At 48.0% G+C, this 10,309-nt stretch overlaps 1 pseudogene; it reads right to left on the minus strand.

Annotated features, from left to right (window-relative positions):
- Positions 1–5,550: 5,550 nt before the first annotated feature.
- On the minus strand, positions 5,551–8,917 carry LOC125157713 (zinc finger protein 831-like; annotated as a pseudogene).
- Positions 8,918–10,309: the final 1,392 nt, after the last annotated feature.

Raw genomic sequence — 10,309 nt, forward strand, 5'->3', positions numbered from 1 at the left:
ATTTTTGAGAGAGAGAGAGAAAGAGAGAGACAGACAGAGTGTGAGTGGGGGAGGGGCAGAGAGAGAGGGAGACACAGAATCCGAAGCAGGCTCCAGGCTCTGAGCTGTCAGCACAGAGCCTGATGCAGGGCTTGAACTCATGGATGGTGAAATCATGACCTGAGCGGAAGTTGAACGCTTAACTGACTGAGCCACCCAGGCACCCCAATAAAAAACATTTTTAAAAACCCTCCTGTTTTGAATCATTATCTTCTGGCTGTACCACCATCTCCATTACCTTCATCTACCAGATGGGAGCTGATACTGACTTGGACTAGGGAGGAAGTGGTAAAAATGGTAAACGGGCACTTTCTGGGTGTATTTGGAAGGTAGAACCGAAAGTATTTGCTGATGGATCAAACATAAATGGAGAAATCCAAACATGACTCCAAATTTTTCCTGGGCCATTTGAATGATGGATTCATTATTTACTGAGATGGGGAAGACTGAAAGAGGAGCATGTTTGGGGGAAAATTGGGAGTCTGGCTTTGGATATGCTGAGTTTGAGATTCCTAGTAGATCTCCAAGTGGAGATGTACAGCAGGCAGCTGGGTACATATGTCTGGAGTTATGAAGAGAGGTTAGATCTGGAGAATCAAAGAGAGGAGTCATCAGCACATGGATGGTATTTAGTCATGAGTTTAGATAAGATTGCTTATGAAATATGTATAGGAGAGAAGCAGCCTCGGTCTGAGCCCTAGAACTCCAAAGTTTAGAGGCCAGAGGAATGAGGAGAAAGCAGCAAAGACACTTAGAAGCAATGGCCAGTGAGATAGAGGAGAGCCATGAGAAAGCGGGGTTTGGGAAAACAGGCTTAAATTTCTGACTGTCCTTCTTTGACCTTTTTCATGGATGCACTGACCTCTGGTTTCACATTCAGCCTTTTTAACCACCATATATATTCAGGTTCTCTCCTAAATTGTCTTCAGCACTGAGCCCTCCTTGAAGTTCTAACTCATAAAATCTATTGATTGTTGGGACACTCTGTTGGGGCAGCATATAAGTACCTGTTCTGGTTATTCATTAATGCCTACCAAATCACCCATAAACTTAGTGGCTTCAAACAGTAACAATAATTTATTATCTCTCAGAGTTTCTATGGGTCAGGAACTTAAGACTGACTTGGTTGGGCAGGTTTTGGCCCAAGATCTCTCAGATGAATGCAGATGGCTGGAGTTGAAATCATCTGAAAACTCACTCATTCACATAATCTGGCACCTAGGCTGGGAAGACTCAAAGCATTGGTCCAGGTACACCTCATCAATCTTGGAGTTATACAATACACAATGCGATTGCAGGGTATGGCATTTTTAAGCATAAATAAAGTGGTATCCATCACCATCCAGCTCTCCAAGCTGGCACAGTCTAAGTACATACCAGAATTCAGTGGTTTGGAACCAGAACCAGATGTTGGTTTTCCAGATATGGAACAGAATCTTACCAGATAGGATCATATTATCCCTGTGTGTCTATCCCAGGCAGTCTATTCTTCCGGAATGCTACTTACTACAGCCAAAATGGTTTATCTCAATCCCTAAAATCACTGCATTACCCATATGACATATAATAAACAAAATTCATCATGTTGACAATCCCTAGGAGCCTCTCTGTGAACTTTGGAAAAGATTACCATTGCATGAGCATCTATGCATCAGGGTTATCAGATGTTTCACTTTACCAAGACAAAATACCTCAGTTGTTAACACTTACTGTCCCATCCTAGTTTTTAATAGTGCCCCCTTTGCTCACTCGCAAAAGTGTCTGTTTGGTTGATACATATATATTTAATAGTTGATATATGTAATATTTGATTCTATCTATCTATCTATAAAATTTATTCCTCCTTGCAGTCAGACTTTCAGAACTGGGCTGAAGGTGCAACTTATTTTTCTAGAGGACAACAGAATGATGTGTCAACAACAGACTGATGTGTCTGGAAGAGAGAAGAACCAGCCTTTCCCTAAGTGTGGGGGCAGGAAACATATAAGAGCCCAATGTGTTCAATGTCAAAAGGGAATCCGGATAGACACTAAACATGAAGTCATCACTCACAATAGTAATACGTAAAGCACACAGAAGTTCTCTTAACCTGTCTCTGCTTACTTGATTCACCTTACTAACCAATACTCACCACTGGAAACAATATTGATGCCCAGGTCCTAAAACTGCTCAGGGATAGAAGACTACTCTGTAAAATGCCAGAATACTTTTGTTACCACTGGCTGAGTTGTATATTTAGCCAAGAACGAGGTAAATTTGTTCCCAAACCTGTTTATGCATATAGTTGTTATCAGAGTTCTGTAACCTAATTAGATGTGACCTAAATTGATATTTAAAAGATTATTAAAAGCTTGAGAGTTATTAGATAGACTTGATTAAGGCAAACTGCTAGAGGTAAAAAAAAAAGTTACTGGTCTGGATGTAGTAGATTCAGGTATAAAATAGATGAACATCAGAAAACTCTAGAAAGAGTTAGTACTGATATTTCCTCACAAAATATGAGGAAATCATAAGTTGTGGCTACTCAGCATCTTTGAAAACTCTGCCTATGTTTGGAGAATTTCCCTTTTCAAGGTCAAAGTCAGAATTCATTCTCCCAGCCTCCCTTGTAGCTGGGGAGCAGGCACGCAATGTAGGCTCTACCAATTGGAATTTAAAGTGGGAGTGGGTGAGCTCCATGGGGAGTTGGTTGAGGAGTGGTTGATGGTAGAAGGATCTATCTTCCTGGGACACAGCAGTAGCAGAGCTTTTGGTGTTCACTGAGAGGAAGAAGTCTGTATGGCAGAAGGTTTGTAAGAGATATCAGTAGCTCTGTTTTAGATATGTTAAGTTGATATGTGTATTAGACCTCCTAATCAAGATGACCAGTAGGCAGGTGGATATATAAGTATGGAGTTCAGAAGAGAGGGCTGAGCTAGGGATGCAAATTTGGGAAGCATGAGTATACAGGTGGTGTTTTCGGCCATAGGCTTGGATAAAATCACCTAGGGAGTGAGAGAAAATGAGAAGAAACATGAAGACCAAGTCTGAGGGTATTCCAAAGCTTAGAGGTTGGGAAGATAAGGAAGTATAGGGGAGGTGGGTGGGAAGGAGAAGCCAGTAAGAAAACAGCAAACCAAGAGAGGGTGGTATCTCAGGCACCAAATAAAGAGTTTAAGGAAGGGATGGTGATCAACATTGTTTCTATTGCTGATGGTTCAAGCAGGATGAGGCCTAAGAACTGACCATGGGATTTGGTAACAGAGAGGCCATTAACATCCTTCATAAGAGCAGTTTCAGTGATTTATCTTTGATCACCTAGACTTCAGACCATTATTTTTTTTCCCCATTCAGGGACTATTGGAGGCTGTTAGAACAGCTCTATCAGCCCCCACCTCAGTTGGGTGGGCCTATTTTTTAAGCTCCTCCCCCAAACTGGACAACGGTTGTCAAGGTTGGCTCCAAAAGCCTGTTTATTGGGTGGGATAGAAGTCCTTCTAGCCAGTTGACCCTCTCAGACCCTCTAAACATAGTGCCCCATGAGGGGGTTCATGAATCATCCCAGCTGTTGGGAAGGACTCAATCAGCCCACTCTCATAGACTACGATTCCATACCTTATCTTGTTTGCTCAAACCACAAAAACTTCTCCTCCTTCTTCACTCTCACTGAGGTCTCACTGAGACCTCAGTTCTTATTCCACTGGAAATGCAACAGCAGTCACAGAATAGTCCCTCGGGTTCCCACTACCACAGCCACAACCTACCTGTGACTGTGCCTTCCCTTCCTCTACTACAAGTGAATTGTCTGTTCTTAGCTAAGGCTGACCTCTTATTTGTGAAGTGGTTCCCATCCCCACTTATCAGACCAACTACATAATTTGGGGAGCCCAGTACAGAATGAAAATGGAGAGTCTCTTATTCAAAAATTGTTAAGAATCCCAAGACCCCACCAGCAGAGTGTTAAACCAAGCAAGGTGCCCTTCTGACACCATGGTCCTGGGTGACTGCACAGATCACATGTCCATGAAACTGGGCCCTGGCCCTGACCTGGCCTTATTCCTTAAGCCACCTTCTCCCACGGAAAGAATCCTGGCAGTGGTGAGTGGGTCTCTTGCTGAGGTAACCTGAGGAGGTACTTCAGGGAACAGGCATGGTCTTCCAGTGAAGCGAGCAAACCAGGAAATCAAGGCTAGGCAGCCAGCAGGGAGCCACTTCCACCTAGGTCTTGAGACACTGGCTGGTAACCACAGCCCACACTGAAACTGGGGTTCCTTTGCCCTCGGCCCTACAGGTCTCAGGACGGCCCACAGAGAAGCTAAGGAAACACCAGAGCACTCCAAGGGCACATCTGCCAACCTGTCTCACTCACTCCATGTAGTCAGCACTCCGTTTCTCCTTGGGATCATGGTCTCCCTGGGATCGTGTCCCCTGGTTTGGGGACATCTAGCTTCTCCTGGCTGCTCAGCAAGTCCACTTCAGTTTCTTCTTTTCTGAAGGGAGCTTATCCTCCATGGGATAGAATTTGCTGGAACTACAGTTGGGCAACCTGGGGATGTCTTGGGCCCCCTGTAGATCTCCTTCCTGTCATCACCATGGAGGCCTCTTTCCTGCTTGGGGTCTGGCAAAACCAGCCTCAGGGCTTCTGCGTCACCTTTCTTGAAGGCCAGGTGCTGGTGGCAGCTGATACTCTGGCTCCACCCTCCCATATGGAGGAATCAGAGGACTCTTACTGTCCAGATTGGCAGGGGGTCTCTGCAGTTTAGGATGGGGGGAAATGACATGGCTCTGTTCTCCCTGGGCTGGTCACCAGTTTCTGTTCTGGCTGCTCTAGCCTTCTGCTTGGGAGACTCAGTCACCAAAGAGACTTCTTGGGCTGGCTGACTTTCGTAAAGCCCCATCTTCCCCAACAGAAACGGTGTCGGGAGGGAAAATGGCATCACACAGATGGGTCCTCCTATCCCCTGGCTGGGCTGCACCCACTTGCCTCCCCTCCCTCCCTACTGCTTCTTCCTGTGGAGGCAGGTTCAGTTGTATCTCACTGCCCATCCTCACCTCCTTCATCTTCTTGCCTCCATGGTGTCAGCCTTTCATTTTCTAGTGGATGCTCTTCAACATCTTACCACTTCTCCCGGGAACACACCTTCAGTTCCTCCCGGCTATACTTTTTTTACTGGCCACATTGGCCGGCAGCCTCCTCCCCTGTGGCGTTTCTCTTTCCATCTCAGCTTTCTGTGGTGGTCAGGATATCTCCATCAGGTTAAAAGGCAGGTCATCTGTGGCATCATGGGCTCAAGGGGGACAGTTGGGGACACCTACTAAGGTTGTCTCCAAGCTGTAGCCCAAGAGGGCCAGGTAGTGTCTGGGGCTCAGAAGCTTCTGCTTCCTGGGGCAGGCTTTCACAGGCTCTGGCCCTCTTTGTGCTGTGCTCTGCTGCTCTTAATAAAAAGCAGCAAGTTGCTCCTGATGATCAGCATACATTTTGCAGTGGTGGCAAACTGAGTGGAAACAGAGTAAAAGAAGAGGGGCCTAGATTTATCCAGAGGAGTGAAGGCGGAAGGGGCTGTGGAGAGGGTGGTGTGCTTCCTCCACTGAGCTCAGGGCCCAGATGTCAAAATGGATGGAGTCCTTGTAGGCACGGGGTACTTGGCGGGAACGAGCAGCAACCCTGCGCTGTTGGAGGGGGACAGATAGCCTGAGACTGTGCTCTCACACTTTCTCAGCCTGTCCTCAGAGGCCTTGGTGTTCTGGGACTTCTCCAAGGAGAGTGCCTGCTGTCACTGCAGCAGCCCAAGCTTAATGGCAGTCAGAGACTTCTACTCTGGCATTTTATGCCGGCAGGAACCCAGGGAAAGCCATGTTTTGGAGTCCAAAGGGGCTTCCCTGTTGGCAGTCTCTAAATGTGGACCTGGACAGGAAACAGTTTCTGACTCATGTCTAGGCTCTTAGCAGCAAGGGACAAATGCATGGTGGACTTTGGGTCCAGCCCAATACCCTGGGTACCTGGAGAAGGAAATTGCTTTATGCCCCATCACCTTCCCTCTCTTCTGAGGGTCTCTCCAGACTCACCTCCCTCCACTAGCAGGCTGTCCCACTCCCCTCAGACTCAGAGGACAGGTGGGACTTGCTGAGATGTGTCTGGATCTGCCTGTACTTATATGTGTTGCTCTGGGTCATAAAGGCAAGGCTAGAGGTGTCACACAGGAAGGGTCTCTTGTGTGTGTAGGACTGGATGTGCTTTTCCAAAAAGCTGGGCTTCGGGCAGTCCCGGCCACAGTGCAGGCACAGTACATGCTGGCTTACTCACCTTCCCTGGGTTTCCCAGGCCTGGCAACAGGACAGGTGGAGTACCCATGGTGTACACGCTAAGCACTGGGGCCACTGGCTGTCCGAGTTGGCCAGGGATGGGCCACTTGGGCCACAGCAGGGGGGTTAAGGACAAAGGGCATGCTGCCCCAATCCAGGCTGCCCATCTCTAGGGGAGCATGTGGCTGAACACCCCCAGCAGGCACTGCGTGGTCGAGGAGAACGGGCAGCGCCTTCAGGAACATGGCCAGTGCCAGGCCCCGCTCCAGTGATAAGATGATGGGGCCCAGCGTTAGGCAGAAAGGAGGACAGACTACCTTAGGCCCCGGGGCAGCTGCGAGCAGGAGCTGTCAGTCCCTGGCAGGCATAGCAAGATGAGTGGGTTCTAGCACCTTCACCCCACATAGTTCAGGGCAGCCCAGGATGCTGGGCAAGCTACAGCAACAAGCAGATGTTCCCACGGGTGCCTCTCTTCCCTCCACATTCAGTAAACCCTTGCCCCAGGCCAGGCACATACATCACCCCGTCAAAGTCTCACAACAACCACCCAAGAAAAGCACTATTTTCTCCATATAAGAAAAGAAGGACTGAGGCTCCCAGAACTGAAGTGACCTGTCATGCAGCTACTAAATGGTGGAGTCAAGACTCAGACCCAGGTCTGCCTGGTATAGAATCGACACTCAGAAACTGTCTTGACTGTGTGGGGGAAAAGACATGCAGGGTGTCCAAGACCCTGGAGGTCCACAAGTATCCAGCGTACCGAGGGCAAGCCCCTTGCATCCTCTGGGACTCCATTTCCATATCTGTAAAGTGGGCAGGGACCCAGCAGCTTCCCAGAGCCCTTCCCACTCTGGGGTTCTATCTCTGCCCTGGGATGTTCGTAACAAGAAAGAAAATTGGCTCAAGGGACAGGACGGCCTTCCTCAGCTCCTCAGAAGCAACGTTGTGCTACAGCTGGCCTCCACTGGCTCATAGCACGTCCTATCAGCCCACGCTGCTTATACTAGCTCACACTGGCTCACGAGAGCTGATTGTTACGTTTTCAGGATTGTGTGAGCTGGTTGATTTAAATACAGCCATTATGAAGAATGAAGCACTGGGGATTGTATGGAAGTGATGAATTGCTAAATTCTACTCCTGAAACCAATATTACACTATATGTTAACTAACTAGAATTGAAATGAAAACTTGAAGGGCGTCTGACTTCAGCTCAGGTCATGACCTCATGGTTACTGAGTTCAAGCCCCATGTCGGCCTCTGTGCTGACAACTCGGAGGCTGGAGCCTGCTTTGGATTCTGTGTCTCCCTCTCTCTCTGCCCCTCCCCTGCTCACACTCTGTGTGTGTGTGTCTCTCTCTGTCTCAAAAATAAATAAACTTTTAAAAATTAAACACTTGAAATATGAAAAGAATTAAATAAACATACAATTACATAAATGACAGTGAAAACAAAATAATTTACTAAGTATTGTACTATATTTTAGAGTATCTACGATATTGAGCAGGTTTTAGGTCTTACATCTGTACCATGGAAACGCCATATAATGCTGTATTGCCACGCACCTCTTCCCAACTCCTCATCATGTTGGGAGCTTAAAATCAGCTACGGTGAGAGGATTTACACCATGAAGACTGGCAAATGCCACAGAAGAAGCTTTTAATTTTGAGTAAGAGCTGGTTGTTTACCATTTCCCGGCATCCCACTGGAGAGAAGTGAGGGCAGATCAGGCCATCTTGCCTATCCTCTCTCCAACCACAAACACCTACCGTTCTGGATCTTGTAGCACTGGGCCACCTGCAAAGCCCCCCTGCCTCTCGAAATATCTGAGCCCTTATGTTTTTTAAAGGAAAGAATTAAGAACAGAACTATTTAGAGATCAGTAGCTACTGAAGTTGATAAGCACTGATACTAACATAAAGGCTTATTTCAAGAAACCGCATCATCTCTGCTGCCTGGAGAACTTCAAGGTGCTTCCAGGAAAAGAACAGACCTGAGTTCCCATCCCTCCTCAGCCATCATGCTTGCTCAAGGATGCCCTCCCTCGGCTCTAAGAACAGTGCCATTAGGGCAGAATTACCAGGGAAGTCAGATGAGATCATTTGTGTAAAAACATCTAGTGCAATGCCTGGCCTAGAGGAGGTATTCAGTCATAACTTGCAGGGCCCAGTGTAACATAAAAATGAGGAGAACCTTGCTTAAAAAACAGGGAAAACAGTACTCAAATATAAAACTCTATCTTTCTCAGTTTCTCTCTTGACTTGTCATGGGGCTTCTTTTTGCTATGTAAGGTCATGATAGAGAAAAAATTCAAGGTTTATATTATTAACACAAATTTTACTGCCCGCACTTGGGCCTGATGGCTACCAGGTTTCCCCTCCCACCAGCCACCTTGCCTAGCCGCTGCACTGAGACTGGGGGTGAGCTCTGAGCAGGTCGAGCTCTGCTTCCCACCGGTGTCTCTCCCCAATCCACGGCAGATGGACGACGCTTGGGGGTCCTTAAACCTGTGCACCAGGGCATGCTAGGTACCTGGATCCGGGGTGGACGAGAGGCTCATCTCCCCCAGGATGCAGCCTCTGCTAAGCTGCCTGGACATGTCGTGGCAATGCCAACTCCAGGGCAGGGCAGCTACCACACAGCCTGCCCTGAAATTTCCCAGGGTGTACGCACCTGAGCTCAAGCAGCCTGCACCCGGGCCCCCTTGGGAGTGGATGCTGACGGCACCAATCGGGCTCTCTACCCTCTCTCCTCCTACCTGCCACCCAGCTGCTATCCCAGGCATGGGGCGGGGACGGGTGAGGGGGAGGCCAGGTGGGGCCTGGGGCACCAGACATCTTGGGAGCAGGTGTCTGAGAGCCTGTCCCGAGGAGGTAGAGGAGGCAGGACTGTGTGTGAGCCGAGGCTCCAAGCCCCTGGTACTTGTTCCTAAGTTCTGCTGGACTTCATTTTCAAAGGCAAAATTATCAAGAATTTCCAGACGGCAACAACAGAGCATTAAAGAGAGTTCAGGGCCTTTCAGAGCATGGGGCCCTGAGTGCCGACCCAGGTCATGGGTGTGTGATGCCAGTCCTACCTGCTTGCCTCCTCAAGGACTCACCCCAGCAACTGGCTCATCAAGTTCCCTCTCTGTACTGGAGAAAGCTGGACCAGCTTACAAACACATGGTAAACAGAAACTCCAAAACTTTAAAAACACATATACATCCCCTGATTCCACATCCAATGCCACAGACAGCCCTCATGTATTTACTCCATTTTGCACTCAAATTCCTAGAATGAGCTATGTTTGTCATCTTCACCTGCTCTCCTCTCTTTTTCGACCACACTCCAATCAGGTTTTGTCTATTATCGCATTAAAATGCCACTGTTACTCCCTCCGGACTCTCCGCTTACCTTTTCCTCTTACGACGGTCAGGGTGAGCAGCCTGCTGAGTGAGCGTCCCTGCAAGGGTCAGTCTGCACCGCTGCGCGTCCACATACGAGCTGACGCTGTCTCTCTAAGGCTGAGAAGAGGACCGGAAACACTCTCTCCGGGACCTGTCCTGCCTGACACCGCTCTTCTTGAAGAACATCTCAGCCAGAGCAAAGATTCAAGGGAGGAATCAAGATGCTTTCCCTTCGGGCGCTTGCTTTCTTTTCCTTTCCTTTTCATTCCTCATCGAAGAGAATGCCGTGTGGACACTGCATGGCCAACTCTCCTATTCGGACATTCTCAAGTTATCGTTACTACAAGATGTTTATCTAGAGAGCAAGAGCTTGAGTTCCACATTTTTCTATTGCTGTTCTCTACTTTAAACACACGCCCCAAATTCAAATTAGGGCCAAGAGAATGTTACTGTTAGTTATGAAACACCTGGCTTCGTGGATAGAGGAGCCAGCCCTAATCATGCCACCGGTTACAGTGTTCAAAAACCAGAACTGTGTCTGTCCTCTTCTGGAAGACTTTTCTTTTTGAGATCACATCAGCATCTTGTTCTTTAAAAAGGAGC

Source organism: Prionailurus viverrinus, chromosome X, assembly GCF_022837055.1.
Source record: "Prionailurus viverrinus isolate Anna chromosome X, UM_Priviv_1.0, whole genome shotgun sequence".
Classification (NCBI taxonomy): domain Eukaryota; kingdom Metazoa; phylum Chordata; class Mammalia; order Carnivora; family Felidae; genus Prionailurus; species Prionailurus viverrinus.